Below are 25,317 nucleotides of genomic sequence, written 5' to 3' on the forward strand. Positions count from 1 at the left end.
GGTTTTTATAGAACTATGTCAAAAACTGGCATGGGCTGAGATAATCATAATGAAATTGGTTAGTCCTCTAGGCTATCATGGGCAGAGCCACTGGAGGGCTCACATGCTCTATGCATGTCTGCTGTCCCAACCAAAGAGATGACTGTGTTCTGTTCACATATTTACCAGTTATGTGTAGTCGAACCCCCCAAATTCTGCTTTGTCCCTCTCTGACTCCAGCTTTGTAAATTGTTGCCCTTGACCATCTGCTAACTATTAATTATCAATTACTGGCTAGTGTTGCTACCTTCAGTCTTGTAGGTGTCTCAGTGCTGTTAATTATACTAAGCTCTCTTTGTTCCTCAGAGCCATCAGAAAGTAGCTACAATAGTCTTTATTAACTCCTGATTTATAAAATGGTTCGGGTCTCTTTTCTAGAATAGGTAGACGCTTTCTTAGAAACTATTTTTTACTCAATCTGTTATAACTGGCTGCATTAGAAGCAAAAAAAAAAAAATGTAAAACAACAATGGCTAACATACATTTCAGGGGTAGGGACAAGTTTCACAGAAGACAACAGGCCAGACTACTAACACTGGCCTGTCTGTTTTTCTCTTATGTCTCCTAGGCTATCTCATATTCAGTGGTAAGATCTTCATTTCTCAGCTCTTGTGTTTCTGCTTCAGCTGTTTTAACATTAACCCTTCTTCCTTATAACCACAGCTCTATTTTTCATTGCAACACATAGGAACTACTTGCAGTTTTCACAATGGGCCCTTTTCCTTTACTATCTACAAAGATCCAGAACATGAATCAGTAATAGACAAAAACTCAAATGCGGAGCTTCAGATTACTCCTAAGTAAAATAACTCCACTCCTGGTGACACCTCCCAATTCAGCCCAGCAACTTTTATATGTGAAAGACAACACGAGATGACTAAGTGGAGGGTGAAAGTAGAAGAGCAATTATGGTAAGAGCAGGAAAAACTGAAATATCAGTTAGGTAAAACATTAGAACAATGGTGTCCAAATTGGCAAAGTAAAGAAATAAAGAAATCAGAATGAACAAAGATAGGCAAAGAGTCATCTGAGACTGGGGTCTTAGCCACTTCTGTGAGGAGTCAGACCACAATGTATGAAGGAGAGTGAAGAAAAAGACTCATTACTCTCCAACTTCTAAGTCTCCTAAACCTGATGTGGTGGTTTGAATGAGATGTTCCCATGTCTCAGGAACTTGAACACTTGGTCCCCAATTAATGGACTGTTTGGGGCGGGTCAAGGGGTGTGACCTTGCTGAAAGAAATATGGGGTGTGGTTTCAAAAGACTAGTGCCATTTCAAGTGCTGTCTGTTTGTGGACCTCAATGTGAGGATTAAGATGTTGCTCCAGCAGCCTATCTCCATACTGCCATCTATCTATTATCCCTCTTGAACCCTAAGCCTCAAATAAACCCTTTCTTCCGTAAGTTACCTTGGTTGTTTTATCATGGCAATAGAAACACAGCTAAGATATCTTTATAACAGTTAAAAGCTAAATGGCCTCTCCAAAAGAGAACATCTGGAGAAGCCAAGTGTTAACTCTCCATTTGATCTTATTGCTCTAACATAGCACACACAGCTCGACTTCATGGAAGAATCAACTAAGAGAATGAGAAACAGTTGGCCCTTCATTCATGTGTAGAATGAATGAAGACAGCAAGAGCATCCTGAAAGAAAGTAAGATCAAGAATCCAGATCTATAACTCAGTCAAAGAAAGCTGAGGGGCATCCAACTGCAAGCTCTGCACAGGCATATGCTGCTCTCTAAGCTGACGGTGAAGAGAAAGAAAACCCTGCTAAATAGAAGCCAAAACCTGTGCTCGCTCTCTCTCTCTCTCTCTCTCTCTCTCTCTCTCTCTCTCTCTCTCTCTCTCTCTCTCTGCCTCAAATCTCTAATCATAAGTCAAAACTCATCATGTATTAGTAGTGTGAAGAACCTTCAAAGATTATTAAAACTATAAGAAGAAAACTGACTGACTACTGCTAGAGATCAAATTTCTCACATTTAATCACAGGTGAAATGGGCAAAAATGGGGAGGAGTTAATGAACAAAACCAGAAATGTATATCTGTTCTAATTCTTAGTAAATAAACATTCTTCTAAAGGACACAAAGGAAGTGCAAAATGACAATGCAATAATGAAAATCTCATTGAATTTCAAATAATGTAGTTTCCTGTTCTCTGGCCATAATAAATTCAACTAAAATTCATTATCAAAAGGTACTTTCTAATGCAAACAGAATTAAAAGCTACTTCTAAATTTTTTTTTTAGAATTATTCATTTAATAAACCACTGGGGTAATTTTCAAATGAAAAGGAACTAAATGCCACAAAATTACATATAAAAGTTTGTGGAATACCAAATAGTTATGCTTACAAGCAAGTATCCTAGGAAAACAGAAGTCATGAGTCAATTAGGCATAATAAACCTGAAGAAAACAGTAAGGAGATGATAATGAATTAGAAAAAATAGTGATCAAAACGATCTTTAAATAAAAACAAAGCCCCCCCCTTTTTGGGGGGGAGGGTTCAAGACAGTGTTAACAGCCCTGGCTGTCCTGGAACTCAATTTGTAGAACAGACCAACCTCAAATTCATAGAGATTTACCTGCCTCTGCCTCCCAAGTGATGGGATTAAAAGCATGTGCCATCACGCCCAGCTCTAAAACCTAATTCTTAGGAGAAAAAAAAAAAACCTGCTGCTTAGCTATTTCCTCTGAATTGAACTATTCCCTATTGGAGGGAAGAGGGAGGGAGGTTCATAAGACTCCACAAGCCAAGAAAAGGTAGGCTTAGAAAATAAGACTCAAAACTTCAGACATTTTTAAGATTCACAAGATCCCTTCCCAAGATTACACAATCAGTAAGCAATCACTGAGGAGAACTGCCTGAAAATCGGTCAGGGAGCTTAGCTTTAGGAATGCAATTTTTGTGAGTTGTCACCCACGCTAGGGTGATACAATGTTCTTCAACCATGTTCTTGACAATAACCTCATTAAACTCACTGGCTCACCAAGTTAAACTTGGATGCAATTGTTTCTTTGGTCTATTGTCAGTGCTCTACCTGGAAAGAATCAATCCCAGGAAAACTAACAGAACACTAGTAAATTAAATGGCTAGCAAGATTGATGAAGAAGCAGAGAGCCCTACCTAAAAAAGAACAATGCATGTTACAGCATACCCATGTGACAGATGTAGTTATATACAGCTGAAAGGCGTTTGAAGGACTCCAGATCTGGAGCTCTATGAAAGTCAAGAGCTTAAATGCTAAGTGTAAGGATCCAGGTTCTGGGTAGTCATGACTGACTGGATAGCCCCAGTTGTCAACAAAGAATAAAACCCAGGCTGAAAATGGTTTGAAAAGCCCTGAGTATAACAAGAACAGAGAACTAGCTGCAGCCCAAAATGTTGAAGATGATTAAACTGTCAATGACTATCTATGGAGCTCTCCATGACAGCAGCTGGACAACTGCAGGTAGAAATCACAACAGAAGAAAATTAAATGGTCCCGAAGTATCAATATGGAAAAATATGAAACTAGATCTCTACCTCATATCACTTCATATATAAAAAAGCATTCAATTCAGGATGTACTAACAATGAAAATAAGAAATGCAACTTGGCAATGTAAACATGACACACATTGCTGCTGCTTTACATTTCTTCTAAAACAGAAGGGCTTCTTAAACAAGACAGACAAGTCTTACTAACCAAAAGAGAAAACGGAATTTTGATTATATGAAAGCTGAGAATTCTATTTATCACAAAACACAAAGACAAAACTACAGTAACTAATTTTTCAGGACTGGGGAGATGGTTCAGCAGATAGAGGATTTTCTCCTCAAGCCTGATGACTTGAGTTTAATCTCTGATGGAAAGAAAAGATCAATTCCTGCAAGTTGTCCTCTGACCTACACACAGGCCTGAACACATATCCTAGTGTGTATATACACACATACAAGCACACACATGAAAAATGTAATAAAAATCTTCACTAAGAGTAAAATGAAAGACAAAAGATGAGCTATGAGCTGGGAAATGCTGTAAAACAAAAATCTAAAGATTAGTATCTCAACTTATGTAAGAATTCTTACAAGTTCTGGGAAGATAGGTCAGTCAGTAAACTACGCTTTGCAACAACAAGGATCTGAACCCCAGTCCTAAAACAATGGTGATGCAGCCTAGTCTAACTACATGGTGAGCTCCAGGCAAGTGAGAGGCCTATCTCAAAACAGAACAAGACCCACAAATGGTGGGTAGGGGTTGGATAAGAAGGCAGTACCTAAGGACAACAGCTTAAGTTGTCCTCTGGTTTCCAATCATGCACACATAGCATGTATATGTATGCTAATACATATATGCATGTACAAATAAGACACAAACACTGTCTACAAGTAATAAGAAAAAGATAATACAGCAAGCAAACTGGCAAACTCTTGACTGGAATTTCACAGACAAGGTGCATCTCTGAGTTCCAAGCCAGCCTGGTCTACAGAGCAAGTGCCAGGATAGGCTCCAAAGTGACACAGAAAAACCCTGTCTCGAAAAACCAAAAACCAAACCAAAACAAAAAACCAAACCATAAAAAAAAAATTAGGGTTTCATTGTCTATTAAAAAAATACAACTTCAGACCACACAATGCCATTTAAAGTTTTTGGAATAGAATTAGAAGAGTTGGCATGAAATATTGGCAAGAAACACAGAATAGGGACTATCTAATAGATGTCACAGAGGTATAAAACTGGTAATACCCTGCTGAAAAATAATTTGATACTACCATATGAAATTGAGCATTCATATGCTCTTCTATGGGCAATTCTCAATTTTTTAATAAAAATACTTTTATGCTTGTATTTTAAGTAGAACCATCCTACATAATAAAAACAACAAAACTGAATCTATTCAAAGATCCATTGGCAAAAAAGTTACATAAATTGGGCTAAAATTCACATAATAGAGCACTATATAGTAGTGAAAGTGAATGAACTATAGCTGTAGGCAATGACACAAGTGAATCTTAAAAACAATGAGCTGGGGAAAGACAAGACTTCTAAGTGGGAACATCTTCCTCTCACTCATCCCTACACCAGCACTTAGCATTCTGTCACAAGAAATTCTCCCAAAGAAAGAAAATGGGTTTTTATTTTGTTTGGTGGCTAATATGGCCTCATATTTTGCTCCTAATTTTGTTTGAAAATGCCATGATTCCATGGCTGGAAAAGAAAACCAAAAATGTAAGTAATTGTGGATGATGAACTTCAAAATCACAAAAGGAAATGAAGCACATTTGAAAGCTACTGACGTCCAAAGAAGCCATCACATGGCAAGCTGACACTTGACTCTTTGCAATTATGTTTTGGTTATAAGTCTGAATTTACAGCATTTATATAATGTAATGTTTCTATGTGGTCTTTTATCTTCCAATATTTGATTGAAATATATAAATATTTGTAAATATGATGTTCCTCCAAAATATAACCCTCTTTGTGCAAGCTTTAAAAAACACAATGAATGGATACTGGGGTGGTTTGAATGAGAATGACCCCCATAGGCTCAGGTGTTTGAACACTTGGTCTCCAGTTGGTGGAACTGTTTAGGAAGGATTAGAGGCCTTGTTGGAGCAGGGTGCCACTGCAGACAGGCTTTGAGGTTTCAAAAGATGCACACCATTCCATTGCATTCTCTGTCTCCCGCTTGTGGGTCAGAATATGAGCAATAGAAAAATGAACAAGACAGATAAAAAGCATTTTCTTTTTGTATTGAACAAGAGACAAAGTGAGGCACAGTGGCACATACCTCTAATCTCAGCACAGGAGAGGAGGAAGCAGTAAGAGCCTGAGTTCAAATCCAAGGCCAGCCAGAACCACAAAGCCAGACCTTGTTGGGACAGGGTGGGGAGTGACAAAAGCCAATTGAAGATGATATAGCTTCACCAGAATTGGAAAAAGAAAAGAATGTGGAGTATAGGACTTGATCACAGTTAACCCTCTTAGTAGTGATCGTTTTAACTTTGAAATGGATGACTCACAAATAGTTATGTTTACTACTGGCTTCCATATGTGACACATAATCTGACATGTTCAAATTGTATATTTTTCCTTTTTTTGCATGTGTGAGTATTGTATGCACAACCATGTGTGTGTATGTTCATATTTGAGAAGATGGTATTATATATATGACAGCCTGGAGTTGACTTCTAGTGTCTTCCTTGATTGCGCTCATTTTATTTTCTGGCAGTTTCTCACTGGAACCCAAGCTCACCTATTCTTGTTACTCTAACCACCCAGTTGTCTTCGGTAATCCCATCTCTACCTCCCTAATGCTAGCATTATAGGTAGTTGCCAAGTCTGCCCAGCTTTTACATCAGTTCTGGGGACCCAATGGGGTTCTCATGCCTAGACAGCAAATGCTTTATTTACTGAGTTATTACCCCAGCCCCAGTAATTTAAACAATGAAGTCAATAAAGAAGACAGAGGAGAGGGTAAATCACTAATCTATCAAGTATGCTTTCCTAGTCTATGAGGGAAACAAAGGCAAAGGTATAGTTTTCTCCCATTCAATTAGTCTTCCAATAAAGATACTTCTTTTTCTGGGCATTAAATAACATACAGGGCTGTGATTCAATGGAGAATTTTGGAGACGGGATAAATACAAGGGAATGAACTGTTAAGAAAGCAGTGTTGGAAGATGTCTTCAGGTAATCAAACCAGTTTTGAGTAATCAAACTTTCTTCTGTAGCAGTGGCTCTCCGAAATGGACCAACAAGGTGATATTTCTTGGAGTCTTGCCTCACCAACCCATCCCTACCAGGAAGAGGCCCAGAAATCTCTTGATAAGCTTTCTAGCAGACTAAAGTACTTACTCAATTTTGAAAACTACTGGTTCAGACAGATAAAGCTTAAGAGACACCACAGAACTAAAGGAGCAAAAGCTGATGTGAGATGGTTGTCTGAAGGGGGAAAATGTGTCTAGTACCTTGCAGAGGGAAGAGGAAGGTATGCTGGCTAGATTTGTGTTAACTTGACACAAGCTAGAGACATTTGAGAGGAGGGAACCTCGATTGAGAAAATGCCTCCACACAATTAGGCTGTAGACAAACCTGTAGGGCATTTTCTTAATTGGTGATTGATGGGGGAGGGCCAACCCATTGTGAGTGGTGCTGTTCCTGAGCTGGTAGTCCTGGGATTTATAAGAAAGCAGGTTGAGCAAGTCATGAGGAGCCAGTCAGTAAGCAGCATCCCTCCATGGCCTCTGCATCAGCTCCTGTCTCCAGGTTTCTGCCCTGTTTGAGATCCTGTCCTGACTCCCTTCAATGATGGTCTATGATGGTCTAAGCCAAATAAGCCCTTTCCTCTCCAACTTGATTTTTGGTCATGGTGTTTTGTGTCAGCAACAGAAACCCTAAGATAGCAGGGAAGGAAATAACCCAGCAAGGAACTCTGACAGAGCTGGAGATGTGGCTCAATGGTACAGCATTTGCCTAGCATACACAAGGCCCTAGGTTCAATTCTTCAGAAACACACACATGCACACCAGGTAGTGGCAGAAAAGAATTAAAGACATAATTTTATCCATTATCTTTGCCCATACCACACTAACTTACAGCACTTCTAAAATATGATTTAATAATATAAGCATATTTTTCATTTAATGTATAATAGGGACCCAATTATATAAATATATATTTGTGTCAATCCATATATGAGAAGAAATTAAATATTGCACATTGAGGTGGTGGTTGGGTGTGGTGTGCACATTGAGGTGATGGTTGGGTGTGTGTGCACATTGAGGTGATGGTTGGGTGTGGTGTGCACATTGAGGTGATGGTTGGGCATGGTGTGCACATTGAGGTGGTGGTTGGGTGTGGTGTGCACATTGAGGTGATGGTTGGGTGGGTGTGCACATTGAGGTGGTGGTTGGGCGTGGTGGTGCTCACTTGTAATCCCATTACCTGAGAGGTAAAGGCAGGAGGTTCAAGGTCATTCTTTGAGCTACTGGGGTTCAATGGCCAGTCTGGGCTACAAGACCCTAGCTCAAAAAGCAAAAACCAAGACTTTTATAATGACCCCAGTTATCATGCTAACTCAGATAGGGGAAATTTCACAAAGCCCCACCTACCCCTACATGAAGAGCTAAAGGCAGCCAGTGGTTGCTCAGAGAGGGTGATTCTCCAGGGACAAGCCTACTGGTTGATCATCCAATCCCAAGTGATCAGCCCTATATTTTCCTTATATAGCCCTGGCTGGCCTTAATATGTATATATGCCATAATAGTAATTATAACCAAAAAAGTCATAAGTTTGAGGGGACATGAGAAAAACTGGAGGAAGGGTGATTCAGTACTCACACGTGAAATTCTCAAAAAATATGACAATTATATATTTAAAAAAGAAAATAGATAATGACACATTTTGTTTCTGTTGTTGAGTGATGGGCTATGGACGATTTTTGTGAGGAGGGAGTTGCTGAGAATTGAAGCCAGGAATTGTGAATTCTCGGGGAGGGGGCAGTATATGTGTGTGTACCTGCCTAATTTTTACTTTATCTTTATGCTTTCCTGTCGACCATACCTTTGTGCTAATTTTATAACGTAATAAATGCAAAAAAATTTAATAAGGTGAAAAAAATAACATATAGGCTAGAAAATACCTTTTATTTGGAGGTGAACATAAGAAATAAGCAGCAACAACAACAACAACAAAAAAAACCAAAGGAGACCATTATTCCATTAGACAGATATTTGCTGAGACTAAAGACAAGCAAGCATCAGATTAGTTCTCTTAGAAGAAATTTAAGTTTAAACACTACACAGATGGGAACTTGTCAACCTCTTGTAAGACTGTTCAATCTCTCTGTACTGGTTAATTTGTCTATTTATTCTTTGTTTTATATAAACCCTCGATACATTCTAATCCTTAGACTTAAGAACATATATATTTATACTGGAAAACATGATGAAATGATTAAAAAATTGAACCTCAGAAAGTATTTAAAGTGCATAGCTTCACTTTGTAAAATTTTTGTATTTCTTTTGAGACAGGGCTCCTCAAATGTAGTCCTGCCTGTCCTAGAACTTGTTACGTAGACCAGACTGTACTCAAAGAGAGATCTACCTGCCTCTACCTTTCAAGTGCTGGAGCTAAAGATATGCACCCTGCAAATTTTTTTTATAAAAATATATTAATTGATTTATAGAGATATAAATATTAACTATCAACATATACTTAGTTTGACTACTAGCAACACAATTTTCACTTAAAACAAAAGGGGCCAAACACTTACTGTGTATCAGGAATTGTGCCAGACACTGAGGATACAAAGAAGAGTAAGACACGATTTCTTCTGTCAAGGAGCTCATAGTCTGGTGAGGAGACAACCCTGCAAACACAACAGTTTTCAGTGTGACACAGAATGCCAAGCACTTCCTCTGGAGCACATAACAAAAGCAGATAACCTTCAGTCAAGCAGCAGAGGCATCACAGAGAAGATAGCCTTCACATGTAACTTCAACTGTAACATTTATTTTATTTTATTTTTATTTATGTATTTATTTATTTTTATTTTTATTTTGGTTTTGGTTTTTCAAGCCAGGGTTTCTCTGTGGCTTTGGAGGCTGTCCTGGAACTAACTCTTGTAGACCAGGCTGGTCTCGAACTCACAGAAATCCACCTGCCTCTGCCTCCCAAGTGCTGGGATTAAAGGTGTGTGCCACCAACTCCCGGCTTATTTATTTTAAAGAAAGAAGACTTGTGCCAGAAATGGTGGCACACACCATTAATCCCAGCACTCGGGAAGCAGAGGAAAGTAGATCTCTATGATTGTGATTCTACCCTGTCTTAAAAAAAAAAAAAAAAAAAAAAAAAAAAAAAAAAAAAAAAAAAAGGATTATGTGTATGAGTGTTTTGCCTGTGTAGTGGCTTGATTAGGATTGGCGCCCATAGACTCAGGTTTGGAAGCTTAGCCCACAGGGAGTGGCATTAGAACGAGGTGTGGCCTTGTTGGAGGAAGTGTATCACTATGGAGGCAGACTTGGAAGTCTTATATGCTCAAGCTAGGCCTAGTGTGATAACCTTCTTCTGAGGCCTTCGGATCAGATGTAGAACTCTCAGCTCCTCCAGCACCATGTCTGCCTGCATGCAGCCATGCTTTCCACCACAATGATAATAGACTAAATCTCTGAAACTGTAAGCCACCCACAATTAAATGCGTCCTGTATAAGAGTTACTATGGTCTTGGTGTCTCTTTACAGGAACAGAAACCCTAACTAAGGCAGCCTGAATGTATGTCTGTGCACCATATACTATCCTGGTGCTCATGGAGTTTAGAAGAGGATTCCCTGAAATTGGAGTTACAGAAAACTGTGAACCACCATATAGATTCTGGTAATAAAACCTGGGTCCTCTGGAAGAGTACCCATTACTCTTGTGGGCTGAGCCATCTCGCCAGCCTCACAATTATTTACGAATATTTTTACATATGTGTGTATGCCACATGTACACAGATGCTTGCAGAAGCAAGAAGTGCTTCAGATCCCAGAGAACATGAGGGAATCCTAACTATAGGCAATACACTGTATTTCTAGTACTCTTAAATTAGAGACCTATCAAACCCTCATTTAGAAACTGGGGGAAGGAAGCTAGGTGTGGTGCACGCCTTTAATCCCACAACTCAGGAGGCAGATGAATCTTTGTCAGTTCAAGGCCAGACTGGGCAGAGCTACACAGTGAGACCCTGTCTCAAAAACAACAGCAAAAAGGAGGAGGGTGTGGGAGAAGAAAATGGGAATGGGGTTGTTTTTTGTTGTTTCTGAGAACAGGTTTCACTACTGCCCTCAGATCTGAGTGCTCGAATTACAGCATGCACTGCCAGCTCTATCTAATTGCCTGCTTCCTTCAGGGTGCCATTGTAAAGTCAAAGGAATAAAATAAAATAAAATAACAAATAACACTCCCCTAGCAAAAGAAACCCTGCTTAGAATGACCTTAAGTGTCTGTACATTCCACATATACTCAGTGTAATATTAAGGCTTTGAAAGCCAGTGAAATACTGTCACAGCTCCTTAGTCCTCGATCAATCAAACATAAACATTGATTGTCTAATCTGTAAAGAACGGCACTGAAGACAGAGTTCAGATTCAACAACAGGGAGTCTAGTTTTGGAGACAATATTAGAAAAAAGGAAACAACCCAATGACAAGATAGGGCAGAGAGTATCAAGTGCTAAAGAGGCTTGGCCCAAAGACAGGGAACTGAAAAGTTACAAATCCTGGAGGCAGTTATTGTATCAACAGCACAAAATTTAAAACTCAGCAAATGTAAACATGATAGGATGGACCTAATACCCAATTTAGCAACTCTAAAGCACACAAAAAATTATTTTATGAACATGTAAACTATAGAATGTGAGAATTAAAATAAAAGAATGCTACTTCTACATAAAAAGACAATTTATAAAAAACATATTGTTGGTATTTAATAAATTCATAATACATGACAATGAAAGGAAGGTAGCCTTGCTTGACTAGGACCATCCACATTCTAGTTTTCCATCCTTGGAAACTCCTCAATTCTGTGGAAAGTGGGACATTCAATAGTCTTAGTGACCAAGGTAATGTTCCACCTGCATTAGCTTTTTTTTATGGATCTCAAGTAAACAGAATCCTGTGACAAAGCAATTTCTTATTTCTAATTCTTAAAACTGTAGAAAGAAACCCAGATCAGTTACATGCAGAACAAAGCAGGGCTCAAGGTAACACCACAGGGACTGCATATGAGAGATTGGGGGGGGGATGGGGGGACAGGGGGGACACCCAAATGCTCTCTTAGTTCTCAGAAACATTTTTAACAAACTCCAGATCATCACTTCTTTGACTCCCAGAGATTCAGATTCCTGCATAAACTTCTTACCACTCAATCCATCTGTTCTTCCCATCCCAGGCCTTCATTCCTACTGCATGGCCCCTGGACAATGAATGTAAGGCCTTCATATCCACACAGGTCCCTCCCTCACTATCTTGCAGTGTGCCAATCTTCAACAATTTCATTAGCACAAATGACCCTTGTCCTGATCTGATGGGCTCTTGTCTATACACAACCCCACAGAAGCTGTCCCCTACCGCTCTGCCCACTTTTCTTCTGAGCATGCTCCTCTTCGTCTTCTTTTACCAAGGACAATAGCAGCAGTGCCATTGGGCTTTTACATGTAAGTTCTCTACCTCTGGGCTACATTTCCAGCAGTCTTCTAGGTGTTTTTGTATGGTAGTGTTGTCTACCCCTTACCCCTTTTTTGGTCTCTTTTTTTCTTTCCCTCAAAACCATCATCAAAAATCACCTTGCATCTCCCTCCCACACTTGCCCAATTGAGTTAGAAGGGTCTCTTGAGCCCAGGAATGAGTTCAAATGCAGCCTTGGTAAAATGAGACGCTACATCAAGGGGAAAAATTAAATTATCACCAAAATATTTTATGAAATATACAAATTAATGCAAAAGAAAACCTCCAAGAGTCATCTGTCTAGAAAGCATTATTTTACAATAAAATAAATTTTAAATCCCCCATTAAATAGCTAAACATAGTACTTAAAAGTTCTCTGTGTCCTAGTTTCTTCTTAAACAAAAAATGAATAACAGAACACGGATTTTGTTTTTCAGTTTGGAATTATTTCACTGTAAATACTACTTATTTCATAAAGTAAGAAATATTAGTAAATGACTCATAAACTCTAATTCATAATAGGTTCATTTTATACTATTATTTTCCTCAATCACACTTTTTATTTTTAACTCTAGAGCCCATTTACAAAAATTGTCAAATACACATCTGGCGGAATCCTTGGCTAACATCAAGACATCAAATATGTAATTTGGTTCATGTCTGGAAAACTTTGAAAACAATATTCTAAAACACCACAAGATGGTGATATTGCACCATTAAAATGATGCTTTAAACGGTTACATTTTTTATCAATTTCCCCAAAACTTAACTCTTTTCTAAGAAAGGACATAAAAAGTGTGCATGCTTTTTTTAATTTTTTTTTGCTAGAAACATTAATCAGAAAGGAAAACATTCTCAAGCCTAGCAAGAACCCTTCCAGCCTTTAGCTCAAAGAGGTTATAAACCCTAGACTAATAAAAACCCAAGATTGCAGGCCATGCTCACATTGACCTTTTTACCGGACCAACTCTACATTAAAGGTTTTAATTCAGAATATGTTTTATATAACAATTTCTCCTATACTTAATTTAAGAAGTGATTCCTATTTTTTTCCTTCTTTCTTTTGCGCTCTCTCTCTCTCTCTCTCTCTCTCTCTCTCTCTCTCTCTCTCTCTCTCTCTCTCGGTCTCAAGCTCAGGATGGCTTCAAAACTCAGCAATCCTACTTCAGTCTCCAGAGTACTGAGCCAGCGTGCTCAGCTCCCATCCTTCTTTTATTTCTTTTGGCCTTAAAAACAATGACACTAAGCTTCAGTTATACCAACAAAGGATTACACCTGAATGGTATTCAGCACCAGAAGCTAGGTACTTCCTTTTTTCCTAATGTGCTATTTCTCATTATCTTATAATAAGCAATATTATCTTCAGAATGGGAAAATACTAAGCTTAAAACAAACAAAAACATGTGCATTTAGTAATTTTTCTTCTTGCCATATTGAACACCATAGAAAAGATTTCCTACTCAAATGCTGCATAATATCAATTTAAAAACTACTATTCAAGACTAAATATATCAAAACTTTAGTTCAAACCCTGAGACTGAATCCCAGCTAACACAGAAAATTCTGCCTAAACACTATTATTCTTGGGTACCCATAGGGAATACCTATATCCACAGATGGGATGGCAACTAAATGGAATGATACAATATTTGTATAAAATCACACACATCCTCCCATATACTCTAGTGACTCGTGGATTACTTTTAAAACACAATGTAAATCCCATGTAAAATACAGTGCACTGTAATTATTCTGAAAATAAAAGATGGGGGGATCATGAACATGTTCAACATATACAAGGCATTTTTTCTCAAATATTTTCAGTACAAGGTTGCTTGAATCTGTGAGTGCAGGACCTAGTGATACAGAGGGTCAATGCATTTGCTGCAACATGAAGCAGCAGAGAAGACTTGGAGTTGAAGAGGAGCTCAAAGCAGATGAAGAGACTCAGGAACACAAAACCCTGAATATCCACCAAACCCATTCCCGCTAAAAAGGTTTTACTCTTCCACCCCGCACTGGACCCTAAGCTATCACAAGCAAAGCTATTTCCCCTCATATATTTGATTATAAAGACATTACAAATTATAATTTATGACCATTTTAATAGCCATGAACATTTCCTAATCTCAAATTGACCTTTTTTGTTTGTTTGTTTGTTTGTTTGTTTCAGAAGAGCATGTTGGAGTAAGTTAACACATACACACACACAGTTTTCAAGTCTGACAGACAGTTTTCAAGTCAGACAGACCTAAGTCTAACTTCAGCTCTTCTATGTATTTAACCTGTTTCTTTTTTATCTGAAAAATGAAGTCACCACCACAAAACTGTTTTACCTTTTAGGTACTAACAATAACCCTAGGAAAGTGGAGAAACTCTAGAGTCAGTCAAGAACATAGGCAATACCTAGTAGGTAAAAGAAGTGAGATCAAGACCAGCTTAGACTGCATAGCAAACCCTGTTGAAAACAAACAACAACAAAGCATAAACAAAACAATTTCAAAGTAATTCGGAGCTAGTCAAATAACAGATATGCAATATTATTTTACATGCAACATATTTTAAAGCACATAGTAAGATATAAATTCTCATTAAATAGTCTTCACTCTTAGAGAAAATCAGAAACAAAATACACAGAAAATTTCAAAATCATGTAACAAACTCAGTTCCTAGATAATGTAATCTTTACCAAGCTTAAATATAGTAAAAATTATATTTTTACTCGTTATCTCAGCCTAAGACTGAAAGTTCCCATCTCTTACTTGCTTGTCTGAACTTAGGTTAGCCTGGGTAGTTGTTGCTTATTCACACCTCAGCATTTGCTGAAGCAAGGCCTCAGATCTTCCTGGCAGTTTTGCATAAACTATATGGGATGTGGATTAAGCTTGCTTGCTTTCATGCTTGGGGGGTGGGTGCTTGAAGAGGGGTGCCATATGCATGTATTTACAAGTGAGTGAGCACCCTTTGCCAAAGAACATTGAATGCTATCCTCTATAGCTCCTCTACCTCATTCCTTTGGTTGTTTTCAACTAGACTGGCAGACAGGAAACTGCAGACGTCTTTCCACCGCTGCCACTCCCACCACACACACATAACACTGGGGTTAGAGATGCACATAGATAGGCCTTTCTACATGTCCTCACTCTTGCACAGGAAGGGCTCTCCCCTACTGAATGGTCTACCAGCCCTTCCTAAATCATACTAAATTCAATGCTGAAACAGATCTGAATCAATGAATGAAAACATAGTACAAACACATCCCAGAGCAATGCTGAAGTCAGGCTTAAATCAACATATATATCTATAAATTGGGTGCTATTTTTCTCACTTTACATATGAATAGCTAACAGATACACAGTAAAACTCAAGTTAAGTCAGGTTTACACAAGCATTGTCAGGAGTAAAATGAGTACCAGAACTCAAATCTAGGTTTGTATTCCTTTATATAAGGTCTAGGTTTTTATTAAATTACACTTTAAATAAAAATCTAAATTACAAAGGAAATTTAAAAATTTCTAATTACCAAATTATTAACCTAGAAAAATAAAATTTCCAAATATAATGCATACCTTGCATTATGGGTATTTGCATCTAAATACTAACATTTTGTTCCACAAGTCACAGGACAAAAAGAAACAGTCTATTGTTGCCTTTTCCTTGGTGAAGACAAGCACAAAAACAATGGGCTTCTCCACAGAAATGCCAACTAACTCATTTCAATTTACAAGGAACCAAGAGCTTGGTGTGTTGTTTACCATGATATACTTGCAGTAACCTCTGTTTATTTCAACTATACTTTTGATTTTTCCAGGAACTGACCCCAGTTTAAAGGCCTACTGTTACAACAAAAGATATGACTCGGGGCTACAAAGATAGACAGCTTAGCAGCAAGAGCACTGGCTGTTCTTACAAGGGACCTAGGTTCAGTTCATAGCACCCACACGGTAGCTCACAGTCATCTGTAACTACAGTTCCAGGTGATCTGACATTCTCTTCTGGTTCTGTGAAGAGAAGGCACACATGGTACACATGCATACATGCAGGCAAAACAACCATTCACATAAAAGGTTTAAAAAACAAAAAAACAAAACAAAAAAAAGTCTGCCAGGTGAGATGGTGCATACCTTTACTCCTATCACTTGGAAGGCAAAGGCAGGCAGGATTCTGTGAGTTCAAGAACACCCTGGTCTACAGAGTTCCTTGACAGCCAGAGCTGTCCCCAAAAACAAAACAAAATTTAAATCTCATTGAATTTAGAGGTCCTGTTGGTCACAGAACTGAGGAACATTTAAGTAACAGAGAAGCATATAGCCACCACCAGCAAGTAAAAAGTATATGAAGTTAGTTTTTTCCATTTTCACTGATTTTAAGTTTAAACCCCCTTTCATGATTTTCTTCCCAAGTAAATGTTCTTATGCTACAAAATGGCTTTTTCCCAAAAGACATACCACACCCACAGTTAACCTACTTTCTATCCAAAAGCCCAAATTCCAAATGTGACACATTTCAATCAATGTATCTATTTCTGAATTGCCTTGTCTGAGATAAGTAAAATACAATAGAATATCTAATAGATTGTTATAATATCAAATTTAACTCTCTCAAGACCATATTTAGAAGAAGAAGAAGAAGAAGAAGAAGAAGAAGAAGAAGAAGAAGAAGAAGAAGAAGAAGAAGAAGAAGAAATATCTTCATTCCAAGGAATTCCTTTGGTAGAATGGGGCATGTTTTTGAACAAGGAAGCTAGGGCCAGCAGCCACTTGCCTGCTCTGCTGTAAGCCCTGTGTACCAGCTTTCTGTACTTTGTATCACATCTTTGACAATTATCTTAAGCCTTTTCAAGCATCTGGAAGGTTCAAATGTTACACTTTCTTTATATTTACCTTTCACATGGGTATTAAGAAACATTTTACCTAGAAAAACAGTCACATTAGGGTCCCAAATTAGAGAAACAGTTTCTGTCAATAGTTAAATCAAATTAACATGGATAACATCATCTGAGAGGTTTACTAAGGTGACAAACCTTCTAGGGACCATATATCCAAGGGCCCTGAAAGACAGTAATAACCTATATGCTTAGCAAACACTCCCACCCCACACCTCATAACTGTTGGGCAGAGGCTAAATCTTGACCAACAAGTCCATACCACATTTAACCTAATGATGATGTTAACAATTTTTGGCCCCTAGCTTGTACAGCCTTAATCACTGCCAACTGATGTACCACCAGTCAGTTTGTTGAGTGGGGATCTTTCCCAGTATAATCCTTACTCTTTTAATAATTTATTTGTTCAACTGAGAGGACAGATTTGATTTTCACTATTGTATGCACCAAAACTAACCACTCATTGTCATTAACAAAATGAGTGGCCACAGTAAACTACATACTGGTCTGAATTGCCAATTAATACTTAATTAAAAGTAATAAAAATGTATGGGCTTGGGGCCGGGCATTGGTGGCACACGCCTTTAATCCCAGCACTCTGCAGGCAGAGGCAGGCGGAACTCTATGAGTTCAAGGCCAGCCTGGTCTCCAGAGTGAGTGCCAGGATAGGCTCCAAAGCTACACAGAGAAAACCTGTCTCAAAAAAAAAAAAAAAAAAAAAAAAAAAAAAAAAAAGTATGGGCTTATAATACTGAAGCTACTATGATCTCTACTTTATACATATTCTCTCAATTAAAACCCCAAATGAAGACACTCTTTCCATTTTGCAAATAAAGGAATTGATGCAGCACCACAAGTAAACAGCACAGATAGAAGACAGGTCTGCCTAGACATGGCTCTTAACTCCTAGGTCAAAGGCAGGCATTCCTTTGATCCCACCACTCAGGAGGCAGAGGCAGGCAGATTTCTGTGAGTTCCAGGCCAACCTGGTCTACAAAGTAAGTTCCAAGACAGTAAGGGCTGTTACAAAAAACAAACAAACAAACAAACAAACAAAAAACTGTCTCAAAAATAAAACAAACAAAAAACTCCTAGGTCAAGAGAGTTTCTGTTCTTAAAGGCTGAACAATGGAAGCAATTCACTTTGCCTCCTTTGTGCTGTTTTGCTGTTAATTTTTTTTTTTTTTCAGATATGGCTCTGTGTGTGTGTGTGTGTGTGTGTGTGTGTGTGTGTATCACACTGCCCTCAAACTGGAAATCCTCCTGCCTTGACCTCTGAGTAAACGACCATGCCTGATTTAACTTTTTACAGAGAGAAGGCTCACTTAACTAATTCTTCCCACTCTAACTTATAGCATACAAAGAGTAAAGCATATTGGCAAGTTAGAATGGATTTATGCCAAAGTATCCTACTTCAAGTCAGGACTCAACTTTTGCTTCCACCCACCTTAATAATTACCAGAGTACTAAACAGCTATCCAAAAAAACTTGTTTTCTTTATTGAAACAAAGCTACAATACTAGCAATTCTGTTACTGCTGGGACATTTTTTAACTATTTGTGTAATTAAGGGACAGAAAAAATGCCAAGAAACACCTTAAGAAAATTCCACCCATCCCGCCTGCAAGCCAGCCTTTCCTAAATCATGTTTCTCAGCACACTCAATCACCAAACCAAGATCTTCAATGTACTACTTTCAGAAATCTGCAAGATTATTTGCTATAGGCTGCAGGGGCAGGTTTTGAGTATAATTGTTTCAATTAAATGCATTACCTCATTAATCTCCTAAGATACAAAGTAATAAAAACTAAACATTCACTTCTTTCACCTCAGTTAATCATGCCATTACTTAGTAGCTAATTTGAACAATATAGAAAAGACACAAAGAAACTAAGACAAAGTACCTGCAGGGTCAAAATCATGAGAGAAAGCCAGCCAGCAATTGATCACCTGTACCAGGAAGAATGCAACACAGCCTGCCTACTGGCTTCAGTCCTTCAGAAGCCTCCAGTAAACTCTAGGATCCTATGGTGTATTCTCTCCATTGGAAAGGTTCATACCAACCTCTTTGAAGATATTTCAAACAAAAAATAGATCTGTGAGGTACAGATCTATTGTTGTTCAAGAATGATCAGGCAACTCTGCTCCCTTGGGTCTCACATTTAATCACAAGGGGTGAAATGATAGGCCTCTGCTTACCACAGATCACTCTCTACATGGGGTACTGTCTGACCAACACATGACCCTGGGTAAATCTTTTCTCTGAATCAATCTGGAGTCATGGGGCCTGCACTTTCTTAAACCCCATTGTCCTCAAATAGAAGCTGTGAATCTCCCTGCTACCCTAGCATGCCAGATGTAACTGCAGAGCACCTCACTTCTGTGAACCTCTGGATTCATATATGTCAGGCAGGCATTCTCTGAGTGAGCTACATTCTAGGTTCTATTGGTTACTTTTCTCATTTGGGGGACAAAATGCCTGACAAAAGCAAATTAGGAAAAGAAGGATCTGTTTGGGGCAGTCCTTCACAGCAGGGAAATCAGGTATCAGGAACAGGCACCAGCTGGTCACATTGCACCCAAAGTCAGGAGGCAGAAAGCTGGTGCTCAGCTACTTTCTCCTTTTTAGTCAGTCCACAACTCCAGACCCTGGAATGGTGGAGCACACAATGTCTTCCCTCTACAGCTAAAACTTTGAAGAACAAGGCCAGACACACCCAAAGGCGTGATTCTAGATTCAGACAAGTTATTAACTACCACACAGCGCTTTTGCATTTCTAACCAAGGACAGAACCAAAGCCTTCTACCTATCTGTGCAGTAAGCCAAACAAACAGTCATTTACACTTACTTGCCCTCTGGCAGGCCCAGCTCAAAGTTTTGATTGGAGAAATCAGTAGGCAGTGTAAGCTTCAGCTTCCACAAACAGTCTTCTAGAAGACGTGTCTTTACATAACATAATTGATGCTGTTCTTATGCAAACTCTGCCACAATCCATTACTAGGTAATGGCTCCAAGTGCATGTGTAGTAGTAGTAGCTCCTTGTTTCAATATAAGCCAAACCCGTGATTTCACCAGCATGAGGCAGAGCTGATTTTGTGCCAGTCCCAGGAACACAGTCCCTTAAGAAGCCCTGGTTCCTTGAGCTTTTGTACTCTTCAGAGCCCTAAACTACAAGGAAAAGCTCACAACCCTGTTGTGAAGGCCACATGGAGATAAAGGACTATAAAGGTAGAGTGCACACTGCCCCAGCTGGAAGTCCAGTTGAATACAGCCAATTTAGTGAGGATGAACAAAGCCAGAAAATGCCCAAGAGGGACAACTGTAAGCAAATAAGACAGTATCTTTCAGTCTCTTGGTTTTAGGGTTGTTTGTTAAAGAGCAATAGATTGCTCAAACAATACTACTGGGCTCCCAGTGTTTCTGCATAACTTGCCCAAATACCACAGGAAAAGAAGGGGTGTCATTAATCTTACTTTCCCAACAACAGCAGATAAGGTCTATGCTCTTCTTGATGCCAAAGACTCTAATGAGCTCTAAATTCTAGAGAATAGTCTTCGAATGTATTGTCTCAAAACCCCAGAAGCTAGCACTATGTCTGACATACAGTAACATACAGTTGTGCTGTAAATGAATAGTACACTTAGGAAATGTCCAGGCCAAATCGACACATACTATTCTTCACTATAACTTAGAAATCATCTGACATTGCTTTAAGAACAATCTGCAACACTAAAAACGTTTATATATTAATTCGAAGTGAAGGGGTGACATATAAAGTTAGGTATATAATAGTAAAAATCATAGAACATTAAAATATCACTTTGAAATAAGATTCTGACTTCTGTGCCACACACACACACACACACACACACACACACACACACACACACACACAAATAAATAGATAAAACTTTTTCAAGGCTATGCTTTTATATAAGATAATCAAACTCCATCTTCAAAAACAGAAATAAAAAAACAACAAATTTTCCAAGGTAAATTAATGTCAACATTTTGCCCATGTTTCTTCCAAAGAGAATATCCATCTTATATCTTTGCCTTATCCTGGACTAGAGGTTAACTATTTGGGGATAAAATATTTATAAATTTCCAAATTACCAACCAGTAGTCACATCAAATGAGGTTACCAATGTCAATACAAAGAAAGCAACAAACACTTCCAACAGGTACACACTACAACTTCAAAGTTCCACCGTAGGCAAAGAATCAGAAAATTTGGTGGAAAAAATACTGAATTAAGAAAAGAATGTAGGTTTTAGTTCTAATTCTAATCTACTAACTAGTCATGCAGGACACTTAACCTTTAAAACTTCAGTGAACCATCTAGATTAGAACATCATGGTTTCCTCTCTACCCACCTAATTCTCAAATGTCACAAGAATCACATGATAAAGTGTAAAAACTATCATAAAAAGAATGAAAAATACCATGTTTGTGCCATGAGATATTGTCTCCATATCAGCAAATAAGAAAATCCATGTGTGTTTTTGCCAGACAGTCTTCCACTTGTATTAGGGATTAGCTCCTTGAATACCATTTACAATAGGCAATTTACTGGGTTTCCCACTGTTCATTATAATTATATCAGACATCTATAAAAAAGTAAAATGATTTTGCCAGGTACGCTGACACAGGCCTTTGGTGTCAGCACTTGAGAGGCAAAGGCAGAGCTCTGTGAGTTCAAGGTCCACACAGGGAATTCCAGGCCAGCCAGGGTTCAATAGTGAGACCCTGTGTAAAAATTATGAAGTCAAAGCTTAGAGTTAGAGAGGAAACCAACTAATAACAGGAAGATGATCATGATCTCTCCCACCAGAGAAACAATCTTATATGGATGCAGAGAAGCCAACTAAACAAACTATGCTGTAACCACCATAGTGAGAATTAGCTACTTAATATTTTTCAGAAAATTCACTGAAAATGAATCCCTATTTCATTTCTTTTGTCACATACAGCCTCCTGAATGAAGGACAGCATACTCCTATGTAAGGAATAGAAAAGACTAAGATGCTCTCCAAGTCTCTTCTTCCACTGGTGGTGCCTCCACCACCTCTTCCCTGATTCCTAACTGACAGCCATACAGACCATATCTGAACTGATACTGCTATCTGTTCTCTACCACCCATATCATCCCTCAGTCTCACTAGTTCTCAAGTGTACAGAAGGAAAGATGAGTACAGATGCTCCAATGAAAACCTAAGCGCCAAGAATCACAAAACTTTAACTGGAAGGAATCTCCTGGAATCCACACTTAAAAGACATTAACTATATCCAATCAACAGCAAATCAGTTATGTTCTCTTCATACAAAGGAAGAAAGGAAGGAAGGAAGGAGGGAGGGAGGAGGGAGGGAGAGGGAGGGAGAGGGGAGGGAGGGAGAGAGGGAGGGAGGGAGGGAAGGAAGGAAGACAACCTCCACTGTCAACAAACTCCATATTCTATTTTACAACTTGCGACTAGACTTGTGATAGACATCTAAACTCTTAGGCAAGTTTGCTCCATAATATAACAGACAAAAGGCAATGTTACAGATAGAAAGTGTGAGCTACAGCACAGTGCATCATTCTGTCTCTAGGTACTTGCACAATATACTTCTACAGTCAGGGTCATTAACTTTGCAGTAATTCTGAAAGCTGCCCCCAGCACAATACATGGCCCATGGGTTTCATATAGGAGCTTTAGATAATCCACGGATTCTCCTAAAATCACATCCACAAAGCATGGGTGCATATGGCCAACAGATTCCTTTAGTTTCAAATAGGATTATTAATCCCCAAAGGAGTCTGAACCTTATGCACCAGTACTAAGGATAACACATCTGTGCTACCACTTATCTCTCTAAAGACCTGAATCAGAACCTTCATTTTAACTGTCTTAAAAAGTTACTTTAGCTGAGCGTATTGGTGCACACCTTTAATGCCAGCACTCAGGAAGCAGAGGCAGGCAGATCTCTGTGAGTTCAGTGACAGCCTTGTCTACAGGAGTGAGTTCCAGGACAGCCAGAGCTACATAGCAAAACTCTGCCTTTTGTGTAGGGAAGAAGATGCTGTGCTTTTGTCACTGTGTAGGTATGAAGATTGGAGAACAACTTTTGGGAGTAGATTGCCTTACTATTACCCAAATTAGGTCATCAGGCTTGACAGAAAGTCCTTTACCCACTGAGTCATGTTGCCAATTATTTAACTGTCTTCATTCACCTGATCACCAAATTCTATCCTCCTTTCTCTGTCCTTTCCATGTGTTCAGACCCTTGCTACCCATGACGATGGAAATCTTGAGGTTTATGAATCTTCAGGTTCTTCCTCCCTCAATTCATACTACACAATTAATTCTTCTAAAGAAGGTTTAAATTGTTTCACTCCCCACCCCAAAATCATGTGGACTCCTGACTGCCTACTAACCTAGTCATTAGTCTGACATTAACCATACTCTTAAGTTCAAAGTGGTGGCACACCCCTTTCCAGGGCTCTGAAAGCAGAGGGAGTTGGATCTCTATGAGTTCAAGACCAACCTGGTCTACACAGCAAGCAAGTTCCAGGCCAGTCATGGCTACATAGCAAAGCCTTGTCAAAAAACAAACAAACAAAGAAACAACTAGAGAAAACAAAAAATAAGTTTTGTTACTGGTCTAGGTTTTTTATTTCAAGCTTTCTTACCCTATATCCTAAGTAAAGATCATTTAGGTTTCATCCAAATCCTCTTAGATCCTTCTTGAATTACCGTTCCCTGTTTATGAAAAATCAAGTCACCCTTCAACCCAGCAACTTCAAAACGAGAAGCCCCTAACTCATTTCTGAACTTGAATTGAGAGAATGTTTATATTTATGAAACACACACAGACACACACAGACAGACAGACAGATAGACACACACACACACATACAAACACACACACACACACACACACACACACACACACACACACACAAAAGTATTCTGGGCATGGGGGCATAGGCCTGTGAGCTCAGGTCTGAGGCAGAAAGATGGCAAGTTCAAGGCCAAATCCGGCTACATAATGAGATCCTGCCATTTCACACATACATAAAAGGAGCATTTGTGTGTAAATATAACATGCATACCTTCCTTCCCTAGGCTGTAAAGACAGAAGCTGCTAATCATTACATCCATATATACCCCAAAATAACCTCACACTGTCACACAGTTAATGCTTAATAACTGTGCAAGGATGTAAAAGAAATTTCAGGCAACTGAGGAGATTACATCTCTTTGAAGGCAAGAGACCTGACCAGCCATATCCTGGGTTTCAAAAGCACAGTGTCTTAAAAGCAGCTTTATATGTTATGTGAAGAACTATTTGAAAATGTTAATAATCTATGTCTCAAAGAACTAAGCCACATTCTTTACACATCTCAATTTCAACAGCTCCCAACACCTGGCACTATACTTTGAATTTTAAATGTTAACTAGTTATTAAAAAGTGGTAATTTTCAGTCAAAGTATATTGCTTCATGGCTAAAGCAAGCCAGATAAATCAAAGAATGTCTTTTTTAAAAAGGTGAGTGTTACTAACAGTTACAAACACTTGACATGGTGAGACATGTCAAGTGGATTTGTACACAAGCATAAACGTACAGAATCCTACAGACAACTGTGAAAGGGGTATTTCATGAGAAAACAGAAACAAAAACAACAACAAAAAAAACACCATATTTTTTGCAGCATTTTAAGAATAGAAATTCAATCTTACTACACACAAAAAGATAAAAATCTAATAGAAAAAAACCCGGACAGCTATGAATTATTTCATTGTGGAAGAGTAAAATATTTCAAAACTGTAATAGATACACCTTCCTTTTGGTAATAAAGGTTTCTTATGACCGCTTAAAGCAGAGGAACTTCAACTCCAAACCGATGAGTAAAGGGAAGGGACACACAGTCTTTAAGCACACAAAACTGATCATTTAAAGACTGAAAGGGCGATGGGCAAAGTACCAATCCTAACAAACACTTCAATTTTAAAAGAAGATTTAAAGAAAAGGGCCGAAATCACAAGATGAGGATTAGAAAAATTTTGCAAGGTCACTTGAACCTACCAGGTCACCAAAGGTAGCAACTGGGGGTGCTGGTGGGACGAGATGCGGAGTCAGAGAGAAAGCCTGAATGCTAAAAACATGTCAGAATAGGATGTTCTGAGGCTGGCGTCCCGGCTCGCGCCGGTGGGATCC

The 25,317-nt window shown here is 38.7% G+C and overlaps 1 protein-coding gene across 4 annotated transcripts in view; it reads right to left on the reverse strand.

The window, feature by feature from the left end:
• The window catches only part of Wwp1 (WW domain containing E3 ubiquitin protein ligase 1), a 140,544-nt gene that overhangs the window by 114,867 nt on the left and 360 nt on the right, over positions 1 to 25,317 (reverse strand). For all 4 annotated transcript variants that reach the window (XM_035439975.1, XM_027403574.2, XM_027403571.2 and 1 more), the window contains exon 2: positions 9,301 to 9,396. The gene's annotated coding sequence lies outside the window, so the exon portion shown is untranslated. The remainder of the gene's footprint in view (positions 1 to 9,300; positions 9,397 to 25,317) is intronic.

The sequence above is a fragment of the Cricetulus griseus genome, chromosome 2 (genome assembly GCF_003668045.3).
Source record: "Cricetulus griseus strain 17A/GY chromosome 2, alternate assembly CriGri-PICRH-1.0, whole genome shotgun sequence".
NCBI classification, from domain to species: Eukaryota; Metazoa; Chordata; class Mammalia; order Rodentia; family Cricetidae; genus Cricetulus; species Cricetulus griseus.